We start from the raw sequence: 18,090 nt of genomic DNA, 5'->3' as shown, positions 1-18,090 counted from the left end.
TTAATGATGTTGAGCATTTTTTCATATGTCTATTGACCATCAGTATGTCTTTGGAAAAATGTCTATTCAGACCCTTTGCCCATTTTTCATTGGATTATTATTTTTTGTGTGAGTAGTATAATTTCTTTATATGTTTTAGATATCAATCCCTTATGAGATATATCATTTCCAAATATCTCCTCCCATTCCATAGGTTGCATTTATTGATGCTAGTTTCATTCACTGTGCAAAAGCTTTTGATTTTGGTGTAGTCCCAATAGTTTATTTTTGCATTTGCTTCCCTTGACAGAAAAGACATCTCTAAAGAAAATGTTTCTACATTTGATGCCACAGAAAGCACTGCCTATATTTTTCTGTATGAATTTTATGGTTTCAAGTCTCATATTTAGTTATTTAATCCATTTTGAATTTATTTTTTGTGTGTTGTAAGATTGTGGTGCAGTTTCATTATTTTGCATTAGTTGTCCAGCTTTCCCAACACCATTTGGTAGAGAGACTGTCTTTTCCCCATTGTATATTTTTACCTCCTTTGTCCTGCATTAATTGGTCATAAAAACATGGGTTTATTTCTGTATTCTCCATTCTCTTCCACTGATCTATATGCCTATTTTTGTTCTAGTACCATACTGTTTTGATTATTACACATTTGCAATACATCTTCAAATCTGGGACTGTGATACCTCCTGCTTTGCTCTTCTTTTTCAAGATTGCCTTAGGTATTCAGAGTATTTTTTGGTTCCATACAAATTTTAGTATGATTCTAGTTCTGTATAAAACATTGGTATTTTGATACGGAATGAATTAAATGCGTGAAGTACTTTGGGTAGTATAGGTATTTTAACAATATTGGTTCTTCAAATCCATGAGCATCGAATATCTTTCCATTATTTCATCTTCAATTTCTTTCATCAGTATTTTATAATTTTTAAAGTACAGATCTTTTACCTCCTTGCTTAAGTTATTCTCAGGTATCTTATTGTTTGGGAGAAATTGTAAATGGGGTTGCTTTCTTAATTTCTATTTCTGTTACTTCATTATTAGTGTATAGAAATGGGACATATTTCTGCACATCAATTTTGTATCCTCCAACTTTCCTGGATTCATTTATCATTCCCCATAGGTTTTTTGTGGACTCTTTTAAGGTTTTCTATATAAATATCATGTCATCTGCAAATAGTGACAGTTTAACTTCTTTTTTTATTTTTTTAACAATTTTTCTTTTATTTCTTGTTTTTTCTTTCTGATTGCTGTTGCTAAGACTTCCAGTACTATATTTAATAAAAATGGTGAGAGTGGACATACCTGTCTCATTCCTGATCTTAGAGGACAATCTCTCAATGTTTCATCATAATGTTTGTTGTGGAGTTTTCTTATATGGCCTTTACTATGTTGATATAAGTTTACCTAAATTGTCTTTGCTGAGAGTTTTTATAATGAATGGAATTTTCACTTTGTCTAATGCTTTTTCTGCATCTATTAAAATGATCATGTGGTTTTTATCCTTTTTCTAGTTTTATGATATAGCATGTTTAGTGATTTGCAAATATTGAACCACACTTTCATCCCTGGAATAAATCCAACTTGATGGTGGTAAATGATTTTTTCTTTTATGTATTGTTGACACAGTTTGTTAATATTTTGTTGAAGATTTTTGAATGCATGTTCATCAAAGATATTGGCCTATAGTTTTCTTTTTTCCTTTCCTCTTTCTTTCTTTCTTTCTTTCTTTCTTTCTTCCTGTCTCTTTATCTGGTTTTGGTATAAGGGTAATGCTGGTCTGGTACATTAAATTTGGAAGCTTTCTTGTGTTTTCTTTTTCTGAATTGTTTACAAATAACATATATTAACTCATCTTTAAATGTGTGGTATATTTCACCTAAGAGGAGGTATGGCACTGTAGTTTTGTTTGTTGGAGTTTTTTTTTTTTTTTTTATTACTGATTCAATTTAATTGCTAGTAATTGGTCTGTTCAAATTTTCTATTTCTTCCGGATTCAGTTTTTGAAGGTTATGTTTCAAGAAATGTATTCATTTCTTCTAGGTTGTCCAATTTATTGTCATATAATTTTTAATAATGCTCTCTTATAATCGTTTGTATTTCTGTGATGTTGGCTGTTGTTGTTTTCTCCTCCTTAATTTCTGATTTCATTTATTTGAGTTCTCTCTTTCATGAGTCTGGCTAAAGTTTGATCAATTTTGTTAATCTTTTCAAAGATCCAGCTTCTGGTTTAATTGATCTGTTCTAATTTTTCAGTTTCTATTTTATTTATTTCTTCTTTATCTGTATCATTTTCTTCCTTCTACTGGGTTTAGGCTTTTTTTTTTTCTCCTAACTTCTTTAGGTGTACGATTGGCTGTTTATCTGAGATTTTCCTTCCTTATTTATGTAAGTCTGTATTGCTCTAATCTTCCCTCTTAAAACCGTTTTTGCCATATCCCAAAGATTTTGAACCATTGTGTTTTAATTTTAATTTGTTTCCATGTATATTTAATTGTTTTAAAATTAATTATATAGTAGCATGTTATTTAGTGCCCATGTATTTGTGTCCTTTCCAGATGTGTTCTGTTCATACTGTTGTGCTTGGGAAAGATGCATGATTTGACTTCAATATTTTTAATTTATTGAGGCTTATTTTGTGGCCTAACATGTGATCTATTTTAGAGAATGTTCCATATGTACTTGAAATTAATGTGTATTATGTTTGTTTCAGGTGAAACATTCTTAATATATCTGTTAGGTCCAACTGGTCCAATGTGTTATTCAAAGGCATTGTTTTCTTGTTGATTTCCCATCTGGATGATCTATCCATTGATGTAAGTGTGGTGTTAAACTCCCTTACTATTATTACTGTAAATTACTTCCTTTATATATGTTAATAGTTTCTTTCTTTATTTAGGTGCTTCCATGCTGGGTGCATAAATATTTTAAAATTTTTATAACCTCTTATTGGATATTTCCCTTTACCATTATGTAGTGGTAGTTTTTTTGGTCTCTCGTTGTAGTCTATTTTAAAGTCCGTTTTGTCTGATATTCATTTTTCGTGACATTTGATATATGATGGTATGAAGATACATTTTAAAATCTATGTGTGGTTCATTCTTTTACTTATATAAAATGAGTTTATTGAGAATCCCTTATATATCAGGCACTTTGGTTGGCAATGTGGATAGATTGTTGAACAAGACATAGTCTCTGCTATGCATAATATTTCTCACATTCTAAGAGGAGAATATCATAGACAAATGAAGAATAAGGGAAAGAAATTAATTCAAATTTGTGACAATATCCATATAGGAAACAAACTGGGTATTGTAATAGCAGTTAGTAGTGGGGATAGAACCACCTATTTTAAAATAATACAGACATTAATAAACATTTTCAAATGGCACATATTTTACAAATTTATGAAATATTTAAATGAAATTTATGTTGACAGATATAATAAAAAATTATTACCCTGATATCTATAAGTCCGAGAAAATAAGTCATTTTGACTTCCCAGAATAGCAGCTGAGTGAGAAAGGATATGGTCATACTGAAAGCAATATATGTTCAAAATGTATTATATTAGTATAATATAAATGCCTGTTTACAATCTAATTTATTCCATTCTTCATCTCTGATTCTTTTTAAATTATTTTTTCTATAGTAAGTGTCTTACTGATGTGTTCTATTCTTCCCTCAAGCCCGGTGTGTATATTAACGAAAACGGCTTTAAATTCTCCATAAGGTATGTTACTTATATATGTTTCACTTTGATCTTTGGCCATGGCCTTGTCTTGTTCTTTCATTTGTGATAAATTCCTCTATCTTGGCATTTTGTCTAAGTCTCTGCCTTCTCTGTGTTAGAAAATCCAGTTATGTCTCTTGCTCCTTAAGGTAATGGCCTTATGAAGAAAAGATCATAGACTGGCCAGGGCCTGGTACTTCAGAGAGTGTCTCTGGTGGTGTGCTGCATGCTCTCTGCTGTTGTATTTTGGCTGTACTGTCCTTCAAGCTAGTCTTTTGCAGAGGCTCTCCTTGCCTGCTGTGGGCAGTGTTTAGTCTCTGGCCAATGTGGTAAGTTTTAACTAGGTGTGCTGTGGTCTGCTTGTGAATTGAGACCTAACACTGACTCCACCAGAACTGAGGCCCTCTCTTACTGGGAGTCATGGTGTGGGCAGGGGTTTCTGCTGGTCTTGTGGGGTTGGGGCCCACTGTGGTGGGACTGAAGTAAGCTTTACTGAGAATGACAGTCCCACCAGAGCACAGCGTGGTAGCACTTTTTGTATGCAAGTTAGGCAGACAGTATGGGCTATGCACTGTTTCTTGCTGGTGGCTTTGTGTTTATGCACAGGGGCAAGTGAGGGAAATGGTGCCACACAGCTCCTTTGTTCCGGAGAGTCATCTCCATGAAATCCGTCACTCAAGGATGTGCTCCAAGAAGAGCAAATAATCTTCCCTCTGTGTGTCCCAGGTGTTCTTCAGATTGTTGTTTCCAGACAGTCTGCCCCTGGGTTGTTTTCCTGTCTTCTCTTCAGGAGCATCAAAGTGACTGACATGCTCTATATTAGCCAAGCCAGCTGTCCTTTAACACTTTAGGCTTTGGGGCACCTGGGTAGCTTGTTGGTTAAGCATTAGACTTCGGCTCAGGTCATGATCTCACAGATCATGAGTTTGAGCCCAGTGTCAGGCTGTGTGCTGATAGCTTAGAGCCTGGAGCCTGATTCGGATTCTGTGTCTCCCTCTCTCTCTGCCCCTCTCCTGCTCATCCTCTTTCTTTTGCTCTCAAAAATAAATAAATAAACATTAAACACATCTCTAGACTTTAATTCCCACTGGTGACAAGAACTCATAAAATTCATCCCCTTTCCTTTTCTAAGCCAATGGCCTTTAGAAAATGTCCTCCATGTGCCCATGTGCATGCCCCTGTGTGGTCCTTTCACTCTTGCCCTTCTCTGAAATCATGGCTCACTCTTCTCTGCAGCAGCTGTGATTCATGTTCTCTCTCTCCCCTAAATATTTTTTCCACACTTCCTACCTTCTTTGATGTGGCCTCTTCTCTCCCTTTAGTTGTGAAGTTTGTTCTGTCAGTCCTCAGGTCAATTTCTGGAGTATTTCGGATGATTTGATAGTTATCTTGTTGTGTCTATGGGAGGAGACAAGCCCACTGTCCTCTTACTTTACTACCATCTTCCTCTCTCTAGCTATATTTTTATAGAAACCATAATTTCTAGTTCTTGCTACAGTACTTTTAGGAAGCAAGAAGTCTAACCTTCTCTTTTGACCCAAAAGAAAATTTTGTGCCTGATAGATATAATGCAAAGAACAAAGGCCATTATAAAACCTGAATATATATTTAACATGAAGAAATATTTTCAACTCAGAGTATTTTAACATCTAAATATTTTTATCTTAGTATTTTAATTCATCCTTTTTATTGTTAGGAGCAATTGGCATACAACTCTGAAATTGTAAATGAAAATATGCAGTGTACAACATATATTTCTTTTAACATTATGTTATACCTTTACACCAGGAGACTTTAGGTCTAGAAATGGGTGATTATTTGAAAAATAAACTGAAATACTAATTTCAATAAAGTGTGAGTTCCATTTCTGAGGACTGATAGAAGAAGGAAGACAAACCAACAACATAGTCACAACTTCTCTTAATCTGAGGGACATATATTCTTTGAATTGAAGGTACAAAGAAAAAATAGTTATTATTTTTTTCTTTCTATAAAGAAAACATGCACCCATTTCTCTTTTTAATAATTAGTTGTGGGTGAATTAATATTAATGAAAACACTTGTATAACATTGTTTAATTAAATAGTTTTATTTTTATTTTATCAACTTCTGTAATGGACCACAACATCGAATTGTATTCAAAAGTAGGCTTTTAGAAAACAAATATTGTGTGTATTTAAGGAAAGTATAAGGTAAAGAAACTTGATTTTAGTGGATAACTATATACTATCATACCATCACAACTGAAATAAAGGACTTTCTGAAGACCCATCTTCATTGTTCTTCTGACACTTAAAGGCATGACAAAACATTATTTTTCACAATTTATTGAAACTTGCTTGTTGCCTTGGCAATTTATCATGGTACAAGATAGTAGCTAGTTACCTTTATGTGGCTTTCTGAAAAATTAGTAAGCTATTTTTAGAGTAGTTTTATACTCACAGGAAAAAAAATTAGTGGAAAATGTAGAGTACCTACATACACTTTAGCTTCACCATCAATATCCTGCAGCAGTGTGATATATTTTTAACAATTGATGAGCCAACATTGACACATCAGTATCCACCAAAGTCCATGGTTTATATTGGGGTTCACCATTGATGGTGTAATTATGGGTTTGGCAAATGTATAATATTATGTGTCTACTATTACACTATCATACAATAGAGTCTCACTGTCCCAAAACTTCTCTGTGATTTGCCTATTTATCCCTTCCTTTTCCCTATACCCTAACAATTACTCATCTTTTTAATGTCTCCATATGTTTTGCCTTTTCCAGAATGTAATATAAACAAAATCATACAGTATGTAACCTTTTCAGATAGTCTTCCTTTACTTCCTACACTTAAGATTCTCCCATGTTTCTTCATGTCCTGCATTTCTTTTTTTTAATATGAAATTTATTGTCCAATTGGTTTCCATACAACACCCAGTGCTCATCCCAACAGGTGTCCTCCTCAATGTACATCACCCACTTTCCCCTCCATCCCACCCCCCATCAACCCTCAGTTTATTCTCAGGTCCTGCATTTCTTTTATAGCTTTGACAATAATATTATATTGTCTAGATGTACCACTTTATTTATCAACATATCTACTGAGAAACATCTTGGTTATTCCAAGTTTTGTCAATTAAGAGTAAAGCTGCTATAAAGATCAGTGATCAAGTTTTAGTGTGGAAATATATTTTCATTTCATTTGGGTATATACCAAGGAGCACAATTGCTGGAGTCTATGCTAAGAATGTGTTTCTGTTTGTAAAAACACTGTTTTACAAAGTGGATTTAACATTTTTCATCCCCATGAGCAATGAGTGAGAGTTCCTGTTGCTACACATACTTGTCAGCATTTGATATTGTCCATGTTTTAAATGTTTGCCATTCTAATAAATGTATATTGGTATCTCACTGTTACTTTTCAATTCCCTAATGGCATATTATGTTGATCACCTTTTTAAAAATATTTGTTAGTATTTTTTAAGTTTTTTATTTAAATTCCAGTTAGTAAAAATGCAGTGTAATATTAGTTTCAGGTGTACAATATAGTGATTCAACACTTCAATACAACACCAGGTGCTCGTCACAAGTGCACTCCTTAATCCCTATCACCTATTTAACCATCCTCACACCCACCTTCCTTGTGGTAACCATCAGTTTGTTCTCTGTAGTGAAGAGTATGTTTCTTGGCTTGCCTCTATCTCTATTTTTCTTCCTTTGCTCATTTGTTTTGTTTCTTAAATTCCATATATGAATTAAATTTTATGGCATTATTCTTTCTCTGACTGACTTATTTCACTTAGCAATAATACTTTCAATTTTCTATCTGCATTTAATCTTTGGTGAAGTGTCTGTTCAGAACTTTTCTCCATTTTTTTTTCTTTTTTTAAGTTTTATTTTAGCATGCAAGGTATGCTTAATATGACTTCTGTCCTCTTAAAAAACTTTTAAGTGTAAAGTATATTATTATTAACTATAGGTATAAGATTATACAGCAGATACCTAGAGCTTATTCATCTTACTTGACTGACACTTTATGCCTATTGATAAGTAACACCCCATCCCCTCCCAGCCCCCAGAAACCATTATTCCACTCTTTAATTCTAGAAGACATTTAATTCTTTTTGATTCCTATATTTAATTCTATTCTATTTTTAGATAAAAAAGTGGAATCATGCAATATTTACTTTTGTTTAATGAGTTTATTTCACTTAGCATAATGTCCTCAAGTTTCATTAGTGTTGTCACATATTGCGAATTTTCTCTTTTTGAAAGCTGAATATTTCTCCATTATATGCATATATTTTAGTTTTCTATTCATCTGTTGATAGACTAGGTTTTTATACATCTTGGGTATTATGAATAATACAACAATGAACATGGGAGTGCTAATATTTAATATGGGATAAAATACATGCAAAACATATTTCTGATGAGAGGCTAAACACCAAAATATATAAGAAACTCCCATAATTCAATAGTAAAAGCAAAACAAAACTAATAACCTGATTTTAAGATATGAAAAGGACTTGAATAGATATTTGTCCAAAAAAAACATACAAATGGTCAGCAGGTATATGAAAAAATTCTACACATCACAAGTTATTAGAGAAATGCAAATCAAAACCATAATGAGATATCAGCTCAACACTTGTCAGAATGGCTATCATCAAAAGAACAAAACACAAATGTTAGTGAAAATGTGGAGAAATTAGAACCCTTGCACATTGTTGATGGAAATGCAAAATGGAAAACAATATAGTGGTTCCTCAAAAAATTAAAAATAGAACTACTATATGACCCACTAAACCCATTTCTAGGTATATATTCAAAACAATTTAAATCTTTTCCCCATTTTTAAAAGTTTATTTATTTATTTATTTGTTTATTTATTTATTTATTTATTTTTGAGAGAGAGACAGACAGAGACAGAGACAGAGGCAGAGACAGAGACAGACACCATGTGAGCATGGGAGGGGCAGAGAGAGTGAGAGAGAATCCCAAGCATGCTCATGCTGTCATCACAAAGCCCGATGCAGGGCTCAAACTCACAAACTGTGAGATCATGGCCTAAGCTGAAACCAAGAGTTGGATGCTTACCTGACTGAGCCACCCGGGTACCCCAGTCTATTCCCCATTTTTAACTGGGCTATTCATTTTTAAAATTATTTGTGTATTTGGGTTAATATTACTTAATAAGATATATCTTTTGCAAATATTTCTTTCCAATTGGTGACTTACCTTTTCATTCTCTTCACAGTGTATTTGGAGAAAAAAACTTTTTTTTTTTAAGTGTTCTAACTGAATCTGATTTTTTTTTCTTAAAAGAGTTACATCATTGTCATTGCCAACCCTAAGGCTATTTAGATATTCTCTTATGTTATATCTTGGAGTATTATACAGTTGTTTTATGTATTCATGTCTATGACCCATTGTGAGTTAATTTTTGTGAAGGGTGTAAGGTCTGTTTCTAGATTTATTATTATTTTTGCATGGGTATATCCAATTGCTCCAATACGATTTGTTTAAAAAAAATCCTTTCTTTATTAAATCCTTTCTTTATTTTGTCAAAATCAGTTGACTATATCTTTGTGGACCTTTGAGCTCTTATTCTGTTCCATTGATCAATTTGTCTATTCTTTTTCCAATATGACTCTGTCTTGATAACTACCACTTTAATGTAAGTCTTGAAGTTGGGGTAGTGTCAGTCCTCTTATTTTCTCATCTCCTTCAATATTATGCTGTCAATATTGGGTATTTTGCCTCACTATGTAAACTTCAGATTCCATTTTTTTTTTATAGCCATAAAATAACTTCTTGGAATTTTTACTTGAATTGTGTTAAATCTCTATACTAATTTGGGGAGAACTGACAGCTTACAATACTGAGTCTTCCCATCCATGAACATGAAATATCCCTTAATTTATTTAGTTCTTTAATTACTTTCATCAGGGTTTTGTAAAATTCCTCATATCATATATGTCTTGCACGTAGTGTGTGAAATTTATACCTAAGCATTTTATTTGTTTACTTATAATGTAAATGACACTGTGTTTTTTATCATGAATTATTTTTTTTATTTGCTTTAACTCTTTATTTAAATTATAGGTAGGTAACATACAGTGTAATATTGGTTTCAGGAGTAGAACTTAGTGTTTCATCCCTAACATATAACACCCAGGGCTCATCACAAGTGCTGTCCTTAATAGCCATCACCCATTTAGCCAATCCCTCAATCAACTCCCCTCCAGAAACCCTCAGTGTGTTCTCTATCATTGAGTCTCTTATGTTTTGCTTCACTCTTTTTATTTCCTCCTTCCCCTATGTTGATCTGTTTTGTTTCTCAAATTCCACATATGAGTAAAATCACATGATATTTGTATTTCTGTGACTGAATTATTTTGCTTAGCATAATACACTCTAGCTCCATCCATATGATTGCAAATGCCAAGATTTCATCATATTTGATGGCTGAGTAATATTCCATTGTATTTATATACTACATTTTCTTTATACATCTATCAGTTGATGAAAATTTGGGCTCTCTTCATTATTTGGCTGTAGCTGATAATACTGCTATAAACATTGGGGTGCATGTGCCCCTTTGTGGGGAAATACATTCTACTTACATAAATCGGTTAGAAAAAAGCTTAGGGTAGAAAGCCACCACCATGGGGAGAAAGTGTCTGAGGTTAACTACCAGGATATTGTAATGGGATCATGAGTAACTTGTTATATCACCCGCAGGAAATTACTTTCCATCTGATGCCAATATACTATTGAGCTTTGATCATAAACTCCACTTGCCTCCCAGACCCCTTGCTTCTTACACAAGTTAGTGATTACTCTCTTATTGTTTTCTCCATATTCACGTGGGTAAGTCTTGTTTTCTTCACATTCACCATGTGGGTAATATCACGTGAGCTCAATAAATATGGAGATGAAACCCCTGTTAGAACCTCTTGTCTCCTCCCAGACATTAGCCTCTCTCATATTCCATTCTGCATTTGCTCTCTTGCTAGACATGAAAAAACTCCAGACTCATAGTCTGTAACAGATGGTGACCCCAACATGACAGAAGGCAATGTGAAGCTAACATGATAAGAACCGTATGTGAATAGAAGAAAACCCAACATAATAGAAGGTGATTTGACTAGAAGGCAATGTGATAGAAGGCAATGTGATAGCAGAAGACATGATTAGAAGAAAAGCTAATGTGACTAAGAAGTCAATGTGACAGAAGGGGAGGTGACTAGGAGCTGATGTAGCTACAAAGGTGACATGCTAGAAAGTGACATGGCTAGAGGCCAATGTGACTAGAAGCTTATGTAGCTAAGAAGCCAACATAACTCAAGGACTGCAGAACTCTGCAGAACAACTAGAACTCTAAAAAAAAAAAAAAAAAAAAAAAAAAAAAAAAAGAAAAGTGCACTTGACTACAATCTCTCCTTATGAGGTAAGAGAAAAGCAAAACTATATTAGGATTCCCTGCCACGGAACTTTTGAGAGAATCATTATGGGAGACTTCTTATCCCCAGAACAGAAACAATATATTTGTATAGCACTCCTTAAATTATTAATGATTATCCAGCAACATTGCCCTTGGTTTCCTGAGCAAGGAACCTTTAAACCCTTGACCTAGACATTTGGGAACGAATAGGTAAAACTCTAAAGGCACACTATACAGAAGGCCCCAATGTTCCACCTGAGTTTATTCTCACATGGTCTATTGTCCCTATAGCCATTCTCCCCTTGAGGGCAGATGCTGTTTATGAAGATATAGACCCACACAAAGTAAATAAAAATTTTTCCAAGGAATTTAAGCCTCCTTACTGTCAGCCAAGCCCTTCAGCACCCCTACATCCACAGAATGTTGACTCCCTCCTTTGTCATTGGGAAAAATCTAACCTTTTAAAGGAACAAAAGATTCCCTATAACTATATTCTTACCCCAATGCTACAACCTACTTAGAATGCCTTTACGGTGTTTACAGACCCCTCGGAGAAAACTCACAAGACTTCTTGCCTTTGGAAAACTGGGAAACTTTATCTCATAGTTTTCATGGGTAATTGTTAAGATCGATTTCAAAGGCTTTAGTAACTTAAAAAGTTTTGCTCGCATGATAAATTGGGATTGAATTTGTTGGACATATAGGCCTTTTCTAAATAAGATTGGATTCTAAAGCATTGATTACTAAACAAGGCTTATCTCATTTTGTCTTCTTATTGCAGAGAAACTAAGGGTATTTGGGTCTAATGGTAAGCATGCTTTGTGCTTTATAACTTTATGAGGTTTTTACTTGTTTGTTTTGTTTTGTTTTTACAAATTTCCAAAGATTTAAATCGTAAATGAAGTCTTTTTGACCAATTAGGCTTCTTTGGTATGTTAAGTTAGTTACTCTGGAAGCACTGTCAAACAAATATTAAGCCTTAGGTTATAGCTCAGTAGATGCTATAACTATCCTAGAGATTATATGCAATTCCTAGTTTTAATGTGTTTTTGGTATAATGTCATCACTTGATATTCTGATTATTGAAGTGTTTTGTGCTACAGAAATAACTGAATTTCCTCATCAATTGCATTAGATATTTTAATCATGTTCATTTCTGAGTCTTTTTGTCAAAGTTTTGTGACTCTTGGACTGTTATAACTACCAGTAAACAGATGATCCTTTCTACTCAAGGAGGCTCTGTTTCCCCTGAACTCTGTCTTTCCCTTTTGTAACTACCCCATACCTACCTCAACTGAGCAATGTTAACCCATAGGTAGGGACATCTCTACACCCCTATTCAGCAGGAAGAAGTTACAGAAGATAAGACCATCCACCCTCATCAATATTAAAGATTATAAGGGCTAAAATTGTTCAAGAGGGAATGATGTGGGAAATAAAGCCAGAAGGGAATGGCAGATAAAATTAAATTTCCTTATAATCCACAAGGCCAAGCAATTGTAGAACTAAGCACATAATAAACTTAAAAATATGTTTAAAAATGTGGGGATGACCCATGGTTGTCTACATTAAAGCCTCAACTTCTCCTTGAGCATGCTATGATCACTCTTAAATTTTTGAATCTTGACCCTCAAGGACTAATCACAGCTGAGCTACATTCTTCTAAACTAGATAAACCCTCTCATCTTCTCGTGCTGGTTAAAACTTCTCACCTGGGTTTGAGGATATGTTTGTGTTCTTTCAGATTCCCAACCTCTCTGGATTCCCTCTCATTTGGTGAAGCTGTGTCATGGCATGATGGACACCCCCTGAGTATGTTTCAATCAACCAGGACTTCCAGAGAATGACTCTGAATGAGCGACCACCACTCTCATTTTTTTTTCCAAGATGGAAGAAGCCTTTTCATTGGCTCCTCATCCTGTAGCCACTCCATAAACGCAAGTCCTTGACCCTGATATAATATGGGGAAGCCTTAAACACCTGTATAACCAGGCTGGCGATTAAATATGCCCCTGATGTATATCTGATGACCCTGATCTCTGCCACTGTTATTTATTACACAGGCAAAGGTGATCCATAGGCTTCTTAATCATGGGGGTCCTAGCTACAGTAAGCACTATAGCCCCTGCTACCATTGCTGAAATTAGTCTTCACCACACTGTCAAACTGCACATGTACTCATTCAATTCATTGTCAAATCCTCCATTCTAAGCTTCCCTGTGATAGAAAATTTAGATGTAACATTACACCAACAGCTATAATACTCCAAAGATCTAAGACACGAATGGGCTGACTCATGGTCTTTTTGGAAAGACGTTAACCCTCTATTGGATAATGCCCATATCAAATTTTGGATAACTCTGGGAAATGGAATACTTTTACAGTGTCTCTTTTTATACCTTTGCAGAATCCCCCTCCAAACCACCCGACAGCAAAAGAAGGATCAGAAGCTCATCATGATGGTCCTTGCATGTAAACTTAAGATGACAAAAAAAAAAAAAAAGGAGAACTGTGGGGAAATAGGCTGTACTTGCTAAATGGGTTAGAAAAAAGCTTAAGGTGGAAAGCCATCACCACGAGGTGAAAGTGCCCGAGGTTAGCTAGAGGGATAGTGTGATGGGATCACGAGTAATTTGTTATATAACCTGCAGTAAATTACTTTCCATCTGACTCCAATATACTATTGTACTTTTATCACAAAGTCCACTTGCCTCCCAGACCTTTTGCTTCTTACACAAGCTAATGATTACTGTATGATTGTTTTCTCTAAATTCATGTGTGTAAGATCTTGTTTTCTTCATGTTCACCATGTGGGTAATATCTTGTGAGCTCAATAAATATGGAGATAAACCCCTGTTCAGAGCTCTTGTCTCTTCCCAGGCATTAGCCTCTCTCATATTCAATTCTGCATCCGCTCTCTTGGTGGACAAGAGAGAACTCCAGATTCATAGTCTCTGACACCCCTTTGCATCAGTGTTTTTGTATCCTTTACGTAAATACCTAGTAATTCAATAGTGACTCATAGGGTAGTTCTATTTTTAACGTTTTGAAGAAACTCCCTACTGTTTTCCAGAAAGTGTGCACTAGTCTGAGTTCCCAGCAACAGTGCAAGAGGGTTCCCTTTTCTCCACATCCTTGCCAACATCTTTTGTTTCCTGTGTTGTTAATTTTAGCCATTCTGCCAGGTGTGAGGAGATATCTCATTGTAGTTTGGTTCAGATTTCCCTGATAATGAGTGATGTGGAGAATCTATTCATTTGTTTATTAGCCATTTGGAGATCTTCTTTGGAAAAGTGTCTATTCATGTATTCTATGCATTTCTTAATGGATTATTTGTTTTTTGGATGCTGAGTTTGATAAGTTCTTTATAGATTTTGCATACTATCAGTTATGTCATTTGCAAATATCTTCTACCATTCTGTAGGTTGCCATTCAGTTTTGTTCTTTCCTTTGTTGTGCATAAGTTTTTAATATTTTGAATGTTTATTTATTTTTGAGTGACAGAGAGAGAGCATGAGCAGGGAAGGGGCAGAGAGAGGGGGAGACACAGAAACCAAAGTAGGCTCCAGGCTCTGTGATATCAGCACAGAATCCGACTTGGGGCTCAAACCCACAAACCATGAAATCATGACTTGAGTCAAAGTCCAGCACTTAACTGACTGAGCCACCCAGACACCCTGCTGTGCAGAAGCTTTTTATCTCCATGAAGTCCCAATAGTTCGTCTTTGCTTTTGTTTCCCTTGCCTTGGGAGACATGTCTAGTAAATGTGACTGCTGATGTCAAAGTGGTTGCTGTCTATGTTCTTCTGTAGGCTTTATAAGTTCCTGTCTCACACTTTGGTCTTTCATTCATTTTGAATTTATTTTTGTGTATAAGATGTTAGTCCAGTTTCATTCTTCTGCATGTTACTATCGAGTTTCTCCAACACCATTTATTGAACAGACTGTCCTTTTCACATTGGATATTCTTTCCCGCTTTGTTGAAGATTAGGTGACCATATTTTTGTGGGTCCATTTCTGGGTTTTATATTCAGTTCCATTGATTTATGAGTCTGTTTTGTGCCAATACCATACTTTTATGATCACTACACCTTTGTAATATAGCAGGAAATCCATAATTGTGATGCATCCAGCTTTGATTTCCTTTTTCAAATTTGCTTTGGCTATTCAGGGTCTATTTTAGTTCCATACAAATTTTAGAATTGTTTATTCTAGCTCTGTGAAAATTGCTGGTGGGATTTTGATAGGGATTGCATTAGATGTGTAGATTGCTTTGGGTTGTATATACATTTTAACAATGTTTTTTTTTTTTTTCTTTCAGGGGCGCCTGGGTGGCTCAGTCAGTTGAGTGTCCGACTTTGGCTTGGGTCATGATCTTGCAGTCTGTGAGTTCGAGCCCTGCATCAGGCACTGTGCTGACAGCTCAGAGCCTGGAGCCTGCTTTGGATTCTGTGTCTCCCTCTGTCTCTGCCCCTCTCCCACTCATGCTCTGTCTCTCTCTCTGTCAAAAATAAACATTAAAAATTAAAAAAAAAACAATGTTTTTTCTTCCAATCCATGTGCATGGAATATTTTTCCATTACTTTGTTTCATCTACAAGTTTTCGTTAATGTATTTTAGTTCTCAGAGTACAGATATTTTACCTCCTTGGTTAGATTTATTTCTAGGAATCTAATGGATATTGGTATAATTGTAAATGAGATTGAATCCTTGATTTTTTATTTCTGCAGCTTATTAGTGCATAGAAATACAACTGATTTCTGTATATTAATTTTGTATCCTGCAACTTTGCTGAATTCATGTATCATATCTACCAATATTTTGGTGTCCTCCAGGTTTGGTGCATAAAATATCATACTGTCTGCAAATAGGGAAAGTTTGACTTATTCCTTGCTGATTTGATGTCTTTTATTTATTTTTGCTTCCTGATCAATGAGGCTAGGAATATTAGTAGTATGTTAAATAACAATGGTGATAGTAGTCATCCTTGTCTTGTTCCTGACCATAGGGGAAAGGCTCTCAGTTTTTCCTCATTGAGGATGGTATTAGATGTGTGTCTTTTGTATATGGCCTTTATTATGCTGAGGTACCTTCAGTCTATATTTAGTTGAGGGTATAATAAAGAATGAAGACTGTGTTGTTTTTTTTTAATGTTTTTTTTTTCCTGAATCTATGGACAGGATCACATGGTTCTTATTCTTTATTTTATTAGTGTGGTGTTTCACATCGATTAATTTGTGAATATTGAACCAGCCTTGCAACCCAGGAATAAATCCCACTTTATCGTGGTGAATAATTATTTTAATTTACACTTGGATTAGATTTGATAGCATCTTGTTGAGAATATTTACATCCATTTTAATCAGGGATATTGGCATATAATACTCATTTTAAATGAGATCTTTGTCTGTTTTTGAATTAAAGATAATGCTGGCCTTATAGAATAAGTTTGTTAATTTTATTTCCATTTCTGTTTTTCAATTTTTTAATGTTTATTTATTTTTGAGAGAGAGAGTCAGAGTGTGAGAGGCAGAGGGGCAGAGAGAGAGGGAGACATATAATCTGAAGCAGGCTCCAGGCTCCAAGCCATTAGCACAGAACCCAATGCGGGGCTCGAACTCACGAACCATGAGATCATGACCCGAGCTGAAGTTGGACGCTCAACCAACTGAACCACCCAGGCGCCCCACCATTTCTATTTTTTTGACAAGTTTGAAAAGAATAGGTATTAACTCTTCTTTAAATGTTTGGTAGAATTTCCCTATGAAGCCACCTAACCCTAGAATTTTGTTTGTTGGGATATTTTTGATTATTGATTCAATTTCTTTGCTGGATATGGGTCTGTTCAAGTTTTCTATTTCTTCCTGTTTCAGTAATACAAATAAAAATATGTAGACTGAGCCACTCAAGCATCCCATCCCTCTCTGTTTTTATCTTTCTTCCATTCCCTTCCCCTATGTTTATCTGTTTTTTTTTTCTTAAATTCCACATATGAGTGAAAACATGTGAGATTTGTCTTTCTTTGAGTTCTCTTAGTATAATACACTCTAGTTCCATCCATATTGTTGTAAATGGCAAGATTTCATTCTTTGTCATCACTGCATAATATTCCATTCTATGTATATATACCACATCTTCCTTATCCATTTATCAGTAAATGGACATTTGGGTTCTTTCCATAATTTGGCTATTGTTGATAGTGTTGCTATAAACATTGGGGTGCATGTGCCCTTAAAATCAGAATTTTTTGTATTTTTAGAGTAAATACATAGTAGTGCAATTACTGAGCTGTAAGGTAGCTCTATTTTTAATTTTTGAGGAACCTCCATACAGTTTTCAAGAGTGGCTGCACTAGTTTTCATTTGATCAACAGTGCAAAAGTGTCCCCCTTTCTCTGTGTCTTTACCAACATCCAATGTTTTCTGAGTTGTTCATTTTAGCCATTCTGACAGGTGTGCTGTGTGACGTGGTATTTCATTGTGGTTTTGATTTATACTTCCCTGATGATAAGTGATGTTGAGATTCTTTTCATGTGTCTGTTGGCCGTCTGTATGTCTTCTTTAGGTAAGTATCCATTCATGGCTTATTCCCATTTCTTCACTGGATTATTTGTTTTTGGGGTGTTTAGTTTGATAAATTCTTTTTTATTTTGGATACTAACCCTTTATCAGATATGTCACTTGCAAATACTTCTCCCATTCTCTTGGTTTCCTTTTAGTTTTCTTGCTTGTTTCTTTCACTGTACAGAATCTCTTCATCTTGATGAGGTCCCAATCATTCACTTTTGCTTTTTATTTCTCTTGCTTTTTATTTCTCTTGCTTTTTATTTCTCTTGCTTTTGGAGACATGTATAGCAAGAAATTGATTTGGCTGAGGTCAAAGACATTGATGGCATTTTTCTCCTGTTTTGTTGGT

At 34.8% G+C, this 18,090-nt stretch overlaps 1 long non-coding RNA gene across 2 annotated transcripts; it reads left to right on the top strand.

The window, feature by feature from the left end:
• The first annotated feature begins 2,714 nt into the window (after positions 1 to 2,714).
• LOC123594584 lies at positions 2,715 to 13,678 on the top strand. 2 transcript variants are annotated; one of them, XR_006710788.1, is made up of 4 exons: positions 2,715 to 2,813; positions 3,650 to 3,730; positions 12,920 to 12,987; positions 13,583 to 13,678. It is a non-coding gene; the product is annotated as an uncharacterized LOC123594584 (long non-coding RNA). The 2 variants fall into 2 exon arrangements; XR_006710789.1 differs by having other exon boundaries at positions 12,920 to 13,678.
• Positions 13,679 to 18,090: the final 4,412 nt, after the last annotated feature.

The sequence above is a fragment of the Leopardus geoffroyi genome, chromosome X, assembly GCF_018350155.1.
Source record: "Leopardus geoffroyi isolate Oge1 chromosome X, O.geoffroyi_Oge1_pat1.0, whole genome shotgun sequence".
NCBI classification, from domain to species: Eukaryota; Metazoa; Chordata; class Mammalia; order Carnivora; family Felidae; genus Leopardus; species Leopardus geoffroyi.
Note: the sequence above shows the minus strand (reverse complement) of the source record. Positions and strands in the feature narration are given on the sequence as shown.